This window comes from Tupaia chinensis, unplaced genomic scaffold (assembly GCF_000334495.1).
Source record: "Tupaia chinensis unplaced genomic scaffold, TupChi_1.0 Scaffold000651_1, whole genome shotgun sequence".
Lineage (NCBI taxonomy): Eukaryota > Metazoa > Chordata > Mammalia > Scandentia > Tupaiidae > Tupaia > Tupaia belangeri.
Genome location: NW_006160172.1, coordinates 193775 through 207277, shown reverse-complemented (window position 1 = coordinate 207277; position 13503 = coordinate 193775). Strand labels below are relative to the sequence as shown.

General features: G+C 38.8%; 1 pseudogene; it reads left to right on the top strand.

The window, feature by feature from the left end:
- The first annotated feature begins 10446 nt into the window (after window positions 1–10446).
- LOC102499674 (putative olfactory receptor 10D4) lies at window positions 10447–11387 on the top strand (annotated as a pseudogene).
- The last annotated feature ends 2116 nt before the right edge of the window (window positions 11388–13503 follow it).

Genomic DNA, 13503 nt, shown 5'->3' with positions numbered 1-13503 from the left:
TCACACCCAAGTGCTATGGCCATGCCTTAATCCCTTCTCCTCCATTCTCATCTTGGAATTTTGGGCACACAAATGTGCTTGATGTGATTCTGAAGCTACTGGGTCTGGGACTTGAACCATAAAGTTGGCCATGTAGGATCCAGTTCTTTTTGTTGGCCCTAGACCTGGTTTTTAAATTTTTTTCTTTCTTTCTTCCATGAGTGAGAGAGACAGAATGAGAGAGAGCAAGGTGTTAGCCAACTCCAGATCATGGGCATACATATGCCTGCCATGTTGAGGGTATAAATCTGGAACCTCCTCATGTGGATCAGCTTCATGGAGCATTGTGTTATGGCTGCACCACTGTCTAGTCCCCCCAGTCACCTGGTTTACTGCTGTAGTTAAAAATATCACTCCATTGTCACCCATAGCCAACTTTATTTCATTTATTCGAAAGTTTAGGGTCCCTGCACTACCTTGTCATGATATTGGCATGGCCTTTACAATAGGCCTCCACTAGCCACTCTTCATCTGTCCTCACAACACAGTGACTGTTTACCTCCGAGTGAGTGATTGAGAGTCAAAGCCAGTGGCTGCCAAGACTTTAGGAATCTGGTCTCCAAGAGTGCACATCATCACTCCTGCTTTTGTTATTTCTTTGTTTGGAAATGAGTCATCAATCCCAGCCCATTGCTGGAGGGTGAAAAATTAGGCTCTACCTTGTGAAGAGAGTGTCAGAAACTGTGTTCACATATATTCTTTTTCTTTTCTTTAAAGTTTGTTTATGTATGTATTTCATGAGAGAGAAAAAGGGAGAGAGAGAGAGAGACAGATACTCCCAATAAGTTCCTAAATTATGATCCACTCCCAGTCTCAGTGGGTCTGGCACATGTTTGGGGAGATCACAGGACAAGAACCTAGTGCCCTTCCCATGCTGGTTCAGTTGCATCTCCACTGTGCCACCACTTGGGCCCTGCCAATACATTTATAACCACCACAGATATAGGTGAACTTAATTATTTTTCTTATTTGTAAGCATGTATTCATTGGATTGTACACTTAACTAAGCTTTATGGCATGTAAATTATAAATCAGTAAAGCTGTTTAAAATACATAGAAATCATTGCTGATCAAAAAATGACAAGCTTTGGGGCCAGCAGACAGCGTGGTAGTTAGACATTGGACTCTCACATGGCTGATCATGGTTCGAGGCCTGGACCTGGCAGCTTGCCTTTTCACTCTCTCTCTCTCTCTCTCTCTCTGGTGAGTATATGAGCCCTATAGCAAATTTAAAAAATAATAATAACCAATGAATTTTTTAAAAAATGCCAAGCTTTTATTATTACCTACTACCTTTATTTTGAAAATAAAGCTAAAGAACATGACAATGGGTATTATAGATGATAAAGCACTCTCACTTTTAAAATGAAGACTCAAAATATTTATTGCATTTAGGTAAAATTGAGTATATTTTAAATCCACATAGACTAAAATTTAAACCTGAGCTCTATGATTGACTTTTAAAGTCAACTTTTGCAGCTATTTAAACTTTTTGAGCTCTGTTTTTTCCCCCCTAAAGTTTATTTATTTATTTATTTACAGAGACAGAGAAAGTGTAAAATAGAGACAGGGCCCATAACAGGGTCTCCATGTTGTGACCCTCCCCAAGCCTTCCAGTCAAATAATGAACCTGCATCTTCAGGTGTGACCAGCATGGTCAGGCCAACCCTGGAACTGAACCTCGGACCTTCCCAGATAATTCCAATACTGTGCAGAGACACTCAACTGTATGAATAAATATGGCTTGATTTGAGTTCTATTTTTGTATTTAAAAAAAAGTAGCATCTAACTTACAGAGTTGAAGCCAAGCTGAAAAAAATAGGCTTAAACTGCCAAGTTTTAAAAAGGGAAAAGATCTTCAATTGGTGATGGCAGGTGGCATGGTGGTTAAAGCACTGGACACCCAGATAGCTGACTGTAGTTTGAGCCCCAGACCTGGCAGCTTACTTTCTCACTTTCCATTTCCCTCTCTCTGGTCAAGTTAAAATAATAAATAAAATAATTCTTAAAAAATTAATTACCATTTCCTTCACATATTTGGGTGCTCCTGTGTTAGGTGCATAGATATTTAAAAGCGTTATATCTTCTTGATCTATAGAAACTTTTACTATGATATAGTGCCCTTCTTTGTCTCTTCAAACAGTTTTTGTTCTAAAGCCTATATTGTCAGAAATAATTATTGGAACTCCAGCTCTTTTTTGGTTCCCATTTGCATGGAAAATCTTTTTCTAACCCTTCACTTTAAGTCTATGTATGTCTTTTTCCATGAGGTGGGTTTCCTGTAGGCAACAGATAGAAGGTTTCTGTTTTTTTAATCCATTCAGCCAATCTGAGTCTCTTGATTGGAGAAGTTAATCCATTAATATCTAATGTTATCATCAATGTTACAGGATTGTTAGATCTAAAAGGGGATATAGACTGCAATACACTAATTCTTGGAGACCTCAATATTGCACTATCTCCTCTGGACAGATCATATAGGGAAAAAAAATGGGTAAAGAGATCAAGGATCTAAGCGATAGCATAAAACAAATGGACTTAACAGACATCAATAGAACTTTCCATACAAAAACCATGAGATACACCTTTTTTCTCACCCCAACATGGAAGCTTTTCAAAGACTGACCACATCATAGGACACAAAGCAAGCCTCTACAGATTCAGAGGCATAGAAACTATATCCAGCATCTTCTCCAACCATGATGGAATTGAACTTAATTTTAATTTCAAGAGAAACCCTCAAAAATACCCAAATACATGGAAACTAAATAACCTACTCCTGAATGACTCCCCTACTACTGAAATCAAAAGATTCATGGAATCCAATGACAGTGAGGACACGAGTTTCCATAATCTTTGGGACATTGCTAAAGTGGTCATAAGAGGGAAGTTTATAGCAATTAGTGTACATAAGAAGAAGACGGAAAGAAGGCTAATGGATCACCTAACATCATGCCTCAAAGAATTGGAAAAGCAACATCAAAATAATCCAAAAAACTCCAGGAGAAAGGAAATAATAAATATCTGAGCAGAAATAAATTGAATAGAAAATAAATGTACTATACAGAAAATAAATGAAAGTAAAAGCTGTTTTTTTGAAAGGATAAATAAAATCGATACACCACTAGTGAGACTTATTAAGAAGAAGAGAGAAAGGAACCAGGTGAATCAAATCTGCAATGAAGGTGGTTATATAACAACTGACAGAGTAGAAATTCAAAACATCATTAGAGGTTACTATGAACAAGACAATCTCTATGAGATGGACAAATTCCTGGACAAATATAATCTACCAAGAATGAGCCAGGAGGATATAGAAAGTCTGAATAGGCCCATAACAAGCCAGGAGATTGACTCAGTAATAAATAACCTCCCAACAAAGAAAAGCCCTGGCCCTGATGGATTCACCTCTGAATTCTACAAAACCTTCAAAGAAGAGTTAACCCCCATTCTGCTCACGTTATTTCTAAAGATACAAAAGGGTGAATCTCTCCCTAATTCATTTTATGAAGCCTCTATCACCCTTATGCTTAAAACAGGGAAGGACAGGACAAGGAAGGAAAACTATAAACCAATGTCTCTGATGAATATAGATGCGAAGATTTTCAACAAGATACTAGCAAATCGTATCTAACAACTTATTAGAAGATCATACACCATGACCAGGTAGGCTTTATTCCAGGAATGTAAGGTAAGTTCAATATACACAAAACCATAAATGTAATACATCATATGAACAGGAATAAAGATAAAAACCATATGGTCATATCAATTGATATGTCCACTTTCTCCACTCCTTTTCAATATAGTACTGGAAGTCCTCACCAACGCAGTCAGAAAAGAGGAAAAAATTAAAGGCATCCAAATAGGAAAAGAAGAGGTGAAACTCTCTCTATTTGCAGATGACATGATTGTATACATAGAAGACCTAATGGTCTCCATGGAAAAATTGCTGGAAGTAATACATGAATACAGTAAAGTTGCAGGATATAAAATCAATATACAGAAATCTATAGCATTTCTATATATGAATAACAGGCAGACTGAAATAAAACTGAAAAAAGTTATTCCACTTACCACAGCCACCAAAAGTATAAGATATTTAGGAATAAATCTAACCAAAGAAGTTAAAGACCTCCACAAAGAAAACTATGAGAAGCTAAAAAAAGAAATTGAAAATGACACAAAAAAGTGGAAGGACATCCCATGTTCCTGGATTGGAAGAATTAATATAACCAAAATGGCAATTCTACCCAAATTAATCTACCTATTTAATGCAATGCCAATCAAAGTACCAGACACATCCTTCACAGATCTAGGAAAGACAATCATAAAATTCATCTGGAATCATAAAAGACCCCACATTGCCAAAACAATTCTACACTAGCAGAGTGGAGTGGGTGGCATTTTACTCCTTGACCCAAAAATATACTACAAAGCTGTGGTAATCAAAACAGCATGGTACTGGCACAGAAACAGACAGGAGGACCAATGGAACAAAATAGAGTCCCCAGAAATAAATTTCCAAACATACAGTCAACAGATTGTTGACAACGGGTACCAGTCAATCCAGTGGAAAAAGGAAAACCTCTTCAGCAAATGGTGCTGGGAAAACTGGATTTCCACCTGTAGAAAGATGAATCTGAACCCCTACCTATCACCGTTGACAAAAATAAAGTTAAGGTGGATAAAGGTCAAAATCTAAGACCTCAAACTATAAAATTGCTCCTGGAAAACACTGGGGAAACTCTGGGAGACACTGGTGTAGGAAAAGACTTCTTAAATAAGACCCCCAAAGCACAGTCGATCATCCCCAAAACAGACAAGTGGGATTACATCAGACTAAGAAGTTTCTGCATGGCAAAAGACACAGTAATTAGTGTGAATCGACAGCCCTCTGAATGGGAAAATATTTTTGTTAATTATGCATCTGATAAGCAGAATACACAAGGAACTCAAGGTACTGTTTGGAAAACTATAAACTAATACATAATTGGCTTTTGACAAAAAGTGGAATAATATGGAAGATTTACTGCTGAGTGAATCAAGTCGGGTTATGAAGGAGAGACACTGTATGTCCCCACTTAATATATACTGAGTGTCTACACTCTATATCTGAAACTGTTTGACCTTAGGTTGTACAAACACAAGAGCTGGGGGTTAGTGCCAGAAGTGGAGTGTGTGGCGAAGAGGGACCTATTAAAAGATGGGAGAAGGAGTTGAAAAAAACACTCTAAAGATGACATATGAATAGCTAAAAGGCATATGAAAAAATGCTCCACATCTCTCATCGTAAGGGAAATGTAGATCAAAACAATATTGAGATACCACCTAACCCTGGTCAGAATGTCTAAGATTAAAAAAAACAAAAAATGATAAGTGTTGGTGGGGGTGTGGTGAAAGGGGAACTCTTTTAGACTGCTGGTGGGAATGTAAATTGATCCAGCCACTGTGGAGAACAATTTGGAGATTCCTTAAAAATCTCCAAATAGAACTACCATATGACCCAGCAATCCCACTCCTTGGTATCTACCCAATGGACAAAAGAATTCTTCATTGGAAAAGTGCTTCCACATCGATGTTTATTGCAACATTATTCACTATTGCTAAGACATGGAACCGACCCAAATGCCCCCGTACTGATGAATGGATTGAAAAACTTTGGCACATATACTCTATGGAATACTATTCAGCCTTAAAAAACAACAATACCCTGGCTTTTGACAAAAAGTGGAATAATATGGAAGATTTACTGCTGAATGAATCAAGTCAGGTTATGAAGGAGAGACACTGTATGTCCCCACTTAATATATACCGAGTGTCTACACTCTATATCTGAAATTGTTTGACCTTAGGTTGTACAAACACAAGACCTGGGGGTTAGTGCCAGAAGTGGAGTGTGTGGAGAAGAGGGTCCTAAGGAAGGACATTTGGAAGAGGGATATGGAGAGAGAGCATTGACAGGATGGGGAGGTGTGGTGTTATTGGTGGAAGATACTCTGATCAACTGGACTGGGGAGAAATGTTCACACACATACTGAAATGTTCACTTTGTAAGCTAAATAATATGATTGAATTTATATAAAATATTAAAATTAAAAAAAAAACAAGACCCTGGCATTTGATAGAAAGTGGTCGGATATGGAGGATCTCTTGTTGAATGAAGCAAGTCAGGATATGACAAAAAGATATTGTATGTATCCACTTAATATATACTGACTATTTGCACTTTATGGTAGAGATCAAAATATTGGAGGACATAGAAGCAGTGAAAATAGTCAGAGATGCTGAAGACAATGTGGAATGGGGCAAGAGAAGGGAAGAGTATAGAGAAGGATTGCAAGAGAATGAATAGAGAGGTATGACAGTAGAAGGACAGAGAAATGGTTTATTACTTGTTGATGATAATTTGTGTAGTATTCTCAACTGGACTGGTCTGAGAAGTATTTCATGTTGGGTAAATTATTTTTATAAGCAAAATTATATATAGTTATTGTTTAAAAAATAATGAGATTAATAATAATCTGGAAAAAATGATGACAAACTATTTGATGATGTGAATAGTAATGTCTTTGTCTTGGCTGATATGTGTGGTATTCCTTCTAGAAAAAGAAATGTTATACACTGTAAAGATATATGTGACTCAATGTAATATAAACAAGATTATGATAATAATAAATAAAATTGTAAAAAAGAAAAACAAATTAACTACCATTTCAAAACTGTGGTGATAAGAGTCTTTCCTGTATTTCTTCTGTCATGATGAAGCATAGTAATTATAAGAAAGCTGTTAAGATTACTTAAACTTTGGGACCAGCAGTTAGCATAATGGCTATGTCGCTGGACTCCCACATAGTCGACCTCAGTTCGCGTCCCGGACCCGGTGGCTTAAAACTCACACCGGGCGCGTATGTGTGCGTGCCCAAGATCCGGAGAGGAGAATGGAGGAGAAGGGATTGCGGCGTGACCATCCCCCCTGGGGGGTGATTTCTCGCTTTCTGTCTCCATGTCTCTCTCTGTCTGTCTGGCAAGTGCACGCACCCTGTAGCAAAAACCTCTCCAAAAAAAAAAAAAAAGATTACTTAGATTACTTAAACTTTGAGGCCAGGTGTGGTGGTTAAGGGTGCTAAACTCCCACATGCAGTTCAAGTCCTGGACTTGGAGGCATGCTTTCTCTCTCTCTCTCTCTCTCTCTCTTGCTCACTCGGTCCCTCTCTGGTCAAATTAAAATAAATGAGTAAATAAAGTTAAATAAAATAATTCTTTAAAATTCTTTTTAAAAATTACTTAAACTTCAATACAGTTGTCTTTTTTTGTGCCTTCTGTATTATCTCAAAGGAATTTCAGCAAAACGGTTTTCATAGGCCCCTGTGCTAGGTTCATTGGACAACTAGGAAAATAGTCTGCTCACAGACCTATCTAGTCTACTCTTATCAGACCACGTACATTCTCTGCACAGGAGTCAGCAGAATGAATTTTTAAAATACACACTGAGCCAAGTTATAGTAACTTAAGAATGCTAAAACTAACATCAGTAGCAGTGTTAAAAAAAAAAAGAAAATAAAGAGAAGAGTTTTCAGAAAACAAAACAATATTAATTCAATCAGTTGTGGGAATGATATTGGGGGATTATAAAACTAACTGTGAAAAAGCAGTCATGTGAATGTTTTGTTTGAATATTGGGTAGGATTGTTGCCTCTTTTCTTTAGGCAGTTGCTTTTCTACTCCCCACTCTTTCTTCAGTCCAGACCCCAAGCACAGGCACGCTCTACATTCCCAAATGTATGAACCCCTGGATGGCTCTCTACTAGAGGGAACACGGGCCACGAGAGGGTGCTAATCAAAGAGATTTAAAAACAAGGTGTAGCTACATGCTGCAATGTAATTGCCTTTTTTATTAATTTATTTTATATTCATCCACCGAGTGTCATCACAGCATACAAAATGTGATTTCCTATCCAGAATACACTGTATAGTGGCTTAATCATATATGTTATCACTGACAAATACTCTTCCATTTCTTGTTTCATATATATATATACATATATATATGAAACATATATATGTATATATATTTTCTCCCGATTTCTTACCCTCTGTCATTTCCCATCCTCCTCCCACACTATCTCAGGTGTCTATAGTTGCTTTCTATTACTTCCCCCCCCACATACATTTTATTGATTCACAAAGTATCTTAATTAACTACTTTCAATAGCAAGGTCAACTGATATATACATATCTGTGAACACATGTCTGACTTTATGCATGAAGCTCTGGATAGAATAAATATGCTATAAAGTAGCACCTAGCTGAGGCTATATAGTTCCTGAAATTCAGCTGTGAAATATTGCTTTTAGGGACTAAACATGAAGATTTTCTGCAGAGACCCGAATTCTTTTCTAGTGGTGAGGCCTACCTCTGTCTCCTTCTCTCCATCTCTCTCTGTCTCTCTGTGTCTCCCTGTGTCTCTCAATTTTTTTAAAATTATCTTTTCTTTTTTTTTTGGAGAGGTTTTTGCTATAGGGCGTGTGCGCTCACCAGACAGACAGAGAGACAAAGAGACAGAAAGCAAGAAATCACCCCCCAGAGGGGATGGCCACACCGCAATCCCTTCTCCTCCATTCTCCTCTTGGGATCTTGGGCATGCACGCACACGTGCCCGGCGTGAGTTTTAAGCCACTGGGTCCAGGACTTGAACCACGGTCGACCACATGGGAGTCCAGCGACATAGCCATTATGCTAACTGCTGGTCCCTATTTTTTCTTTTTTTAAGGTAAAGTATTCTCTGGGCTCTCAAGCCCCTCCTTTAACTTGCTAAATCATGCCTGTCTCCCTCCCATCTAGGAAAGGCACAAAGCAAGGCCCATCCTAAGTTGGCTACTGAACTTCAGCTGTGAAATACTGCTTTTGCATGGTACACATGTGCGCAGCACAGTTTTCATTTTTTACATTTTAAAATTAAAATGGTCTTTTTTCTTTTTTATAGTTTGTTTCTTCTTTCCTCTCTTTCTCTTTTCTTTTCCTTTTTTGTTTAACTCCAACCTTGGCAGCTCAGCCTCCACAAATTGAGTGTCTAGGCAGGTCTAAGTGAACAGTATCCAAACATCTGATTACTAGTAGGGTAATTGCATTTTAGTTTAAGAAGTAATGAGATAGAGGCAGTGGGGAGAAAAAAAAAGGAGGGGAGAGGGCCCCTCCTGCTGTTCAAGTGCTCCCTCTGTTCTACACCTTCCTATCAGTGTCCAGAGGGGGACGAGGGATCCAAAGGAAGCTAAAGACATTCATTCTCTCTTGTGGGGGTGACTGATGTTCCTTCACTGGGAGCCAGAGGCACTGTTGGGTCTAGATTTTCAAGCCCCACTAGTTCCTCTGAGAGGGAGGAACTTTCAGCCTTTTTTTGCCTAGGGGCCCAGCCCCTCTGTTCCACAGCATCTGACAGCAAAGAAACCAGGGGCGGGGTGGGTGTGAGCTTGGTTGTCAGCCCAAGCCAACCATGTTTACCTGAGGTCTGTAAATGCTCTTTCCTTGAGTGCATTCTCCTCACCTTCTGATGAGTTGTATGCATTAGAGAAAGGTGGAAAGAACACAGAAATCAGCTTTTTAGAAGCCTGGGCTAATACTGACTTAAATCACGGCATTTTCTTAAGATACTTCTTGGTTAAAGAAGCTGGATCATAAAAGCCTGCCCATTGATTGCATATGTTCAGTCATGCTGTGGACCTAATTGCTATAGTGAGACTAAAGTCTGTTTTGAAAGAAAATGGCTATTTTTAATATTAGTAATTATCTGTTTTTTTTCTATATTACATATTGTTTTTTCTGCCTAGCTTTATTTTGTGCTCATTAGACAATTTTCAGTTTTCACTTTGCTATCAGCTATCAGGAGAGAAATCACCTTCATGAGTGTCTGATGTCAATAAGTAATCCCTGAACCACTCTGAGTCTACCTGGGGGATACTGTGGGATAAAGGCTCATTGAAATCAGAATATCAATATCTTGGAAAACTTTTTAATAAGAATGGATAGGAGCAGGGATTACATCAGGAACATTAGATATCCCAAAGCATTAATTTTCATAAACATCATTAGATATTATTACAGTATACTATTTATACATATTTAAAGGAGATTAGAGGTTTTTTTTTCAGTTATCCTAAATCACAGTTAAGAGTAAATTTAGCTGGTACACTCAGATATGTCCAATTATAAAGTTTATTATGCCTTTTCATCTAAACTACCTCCAATGTCACCCATTCCTTTTATTCTGAGGAAGTAGAGGAAGAAAAATAACTGATTTTTCAATAGCACACTCCAGTTAGTGATGGAACTAGGCTAACCCTGCTTAGTTCTTCATGGTGTACAGCCATCTTGGCAGGGCTGCTCTTTGACTCCCAGGACTCACTAGACATGAGGATGAAGAGTCACACTCCAGTAACTGAGTTCATCCTCCTGAGATCCCTCACACCAAGGGGCTGGAGAACCTGCTCTTTCTCCTGTTTCTGGCCTTCTACCTGCTCACTCTGCTGGGAAACCTGCTCATTCTCTCAACCATTCTCACTTCCCCCAACCTCCACACCCCCATGTTTTTATTCCTGGAGAAGCTCTCAGTGTTCGACATATTTTTCCTATCAGTGAATTCTCCTAAAGCGATGTTCTACCTAACAGGGCAAAGCCACACCATCTCTTACTGGGGATGTGACTGCCAACTCTTCTTTTACTACTTTCTGGGCTGCACTGTATTTCCTGTACGCCGAGATGGCCTACGACTGCTGTGCGGTCATCTGTCACCCTTTGCCTCACTCGGTCATCATGAGCCACTGGGTGTGCGTTGATGTTACCCTCGGTGCCTGGCTAGGGAGCTGTCTGCATGCATCTGTCCTCACAGATATCATCTTCAGGCTCCCCTACTGTAGCCCCAAGGACGTGGACAGTTTTTTCTGTGATATTCTGATGGTGCTGCCCCTGGCCTGCACAGACACCTCTCTGGCCCAGACAGTGAGCTTCATCAGTGTGGGTGTGGTTACGCTCCTGTGTTTTCTTCTCATTCTTGCTTCTTCTACTGGCATAGTTATCTCTGTACTGAAGATCGGCTCCTCAGAAGGAAGACACAGAGCCTTCACCTGCAGTGCCCATCTGACTTCCTCCTGCTCCTCTATGGACCAGTGGTCCTCATTTATCTCCAACCAGTCCCCAGTCCTTGGCTGGACTCTGTGGTTCAAGTTCTGAATAGCATCGTTACTCCTTCCCTGGACACTTTGATGTATTCCTTGAGAAACAAGGATGTGAAGTCAGCACTAGGAAAGGTATTAAGGAGGACTTCATTCTGGGGAGTAAACTTGGTGTCGTGATTCATCTTTAGAGTTTTGTCTGGGGGGGAGTTTACTAGTCTCTTATATTTGATGGCATTACTGAGGGGGTTTGGGACAAACAGGTGTGATTAAATAGATCCTGGTATGATTTATGTCTATATGCTTATGTAATTTGTTTAAAGAATTATTTTATTTAACTTTATTTATTTACTTTAATTTGATCAAAGAAGGATCAAGAGAGAGAGAAGGAGAGAGAGAGAGAGAGGGAGAGGGAGAGGGAGAGGGAGAGAGGGAGAGGGAGAGGGAGAGGGGGAGAGAGAGAGAGGAAATAAGCTGCAGGTCCGGGACTTGAACTGTAGTTGAACGGGAAAGAGAAAGCAAGCCATAAGGTGGTCTGGGACTTGAACCACAGTGGGCCACTTGGGAGTCCAGCACCCTTAACCACCATGCCATCTGCTGGCCCCAATGTTTATTAACATTTTTGTTCAAAAAAATCTTTACCATGCTTGCTAAGTGGCACTATTCTATGCACTTTACAACTACCAATATAAGTCGTAATGATCTGATGACATAGCTAGTGTTACTGAAGATGAAGAGAAGGTGCAGAGAGGCTAAGACACTTCTGCTGAGCCAGAATGAGAACTGAAGGGCCTTAGGCTTGTGCTGATACTGCTTCTATAATGTAATAATTATCATAAATGCTCTTTTAGGAACTTTCTCCAGTGTACACAAAATGTTCTCCAATTTACCAAAAAGAATCTGTAGTTCATTAAATTAGCTGCATTGATTTCTATAAGTTTTTGCTCTGTATTTGGATAAATGACATATTTGGGTCTGATACAAAATATTGTCTTATTTTTAGAAGCCAGATAATACCCAAATAACCACCTGTTAGTATTGGGCCCCTATTCTCAGGTAAGCTTATTTGTGTATGACAATGGTTTGAACTCTGTAAGAAGAAGTGCAGATTTTCTTTTATTCAGTCAAAGATTGACTGTGAATTTAAGGATCCTTGGACTTTCAAAATAATAATTATGTATTTCTCATGTAAAGAGCTTTGAAAAAATTAAGAAACTGAAAAAGAAATAGTGATGTGAATATAAACTACTCACTAGTCCCACCACCAAAAAATAACCAATAACTTTTAGGTCATCAGGAAAGTCATGATGCATTTTTACATAGAAATACATAAAAAAAAAATACATCATGATTTCCCCAATGACTTAATATTAATGTTTGGTATGTTTTTGTAGCTCTCTCATTAGTTACTACATTGGAACTAGGGTTTCTAACTTCTTGTTTCAAATTATTTCATCTATATCTATATCATCTTTACCCATGCCTCTATATAAATTATCCATCTGTACTGTAATGTGTTGCTTAAAGACGGCGGTATGGGCCAGCCTGTGGCATGATATGTAAGGTGGTTGGATCCCACGTGTCTTACTGCACAGTTTGACTGAAATACTGTGGCTTGAGAAACACCAGGAATGTGTGTGTGTGTGTGTGTGTGTGCATGCACAAAATCCCCAAGGGAAGGAGAAATGGGGAAGAGATGCAGTGTGACCATTCCCCATGGCAGCAGTGCTTCCTCATTTTCCCTTTCTCCATCTCTCTGGCAAAATTTTTTAAAAAGAGCCAGGTAGGAGTACGTTCTGAGAAGTATGTCATTAGGCAATTTCATCATTGTATGAAAATCAGAAAGTGCTTACATTAGGGGTGGCCTATCTATGCTGTGTGATAGAGCAATTGCTTCTGGGCTACAACCTGTGTAACATCTTACTGTACTGAATACTGAAGGTAATTGTAGCATAATGGTAAGTTTTGTATATCTAAATAGTAAAAAGTTACAGTAAAAATATGATATAAAATTTAAAAGTGTACCTATATAAGGCCCTTACCATGAATGGAGCTTACACATCTGAATTTTGCTCTGGGACAGTCAGAGAGTGAGTGGTGAGTGAATTTGAAGGCCTCGGACACTGCTGCACACCCCGGACACGTGATCCACACTATACACATGCTGGTACATGTCATAATAATCAGATGAAGTACCTGGTGTTACTGGAGATTAAGGGATGGTGTGGAGAGACACTTATTATTTTTCAATAATGAATTAACCTTAGCTTACATTTTTTTTTACTTCAAAGACAAA